Raw genomic sequence first — 368 nt, forward strand, 5'->3', positions numbered from 1 at the left:
TGGTCGCCTGTGTAGCTCAGGGGCAGGTTCCCCTTTGAGTGGTAACACTCTGCTACAGGCGATTTACTTCTTACGCACTGAAATACTATATATATATATTACATATATATATATACACACACAAAGAATCCTCAGCTGCAAGGATTTAGTAACTTCATGTGCCTAAAATAAGCAGCCGGGTCAGTCCCGGCCTTAGCGGTTTGTAACCTGCCAGGGCGAGCAGAACAGGCCGGTGTGGAGACTTCATGTCTCAAGGGACAGCACCTTTAGCTTCAAATGACCCCTTTTTTGGCAGTTGCTGTATTACTCTTTGCTCTTCACTTCGAAAGAATACTGTTAGGTGAAGGAGGAATAGAGTGAAGTAAGTT

The sequence above is a fragment of the Antrostomus carolinensis genome, unplaced genomic scaffold, assembly GCF_000700745.2.
Source record: "Antrostomus carolinensis isolate BGI_N321 unplaced genomic scaffold, ASM70074v2 scaffold52509, whole genome shotgun sequence".
Taxonomy (NCBI): domain Eukaryota; kingdom Metazoa; phylum Chordata; class Aves; order Caprimulgiformes; family Caprimulgidae; genus Antrostomus; species Antrostomus carolinensis.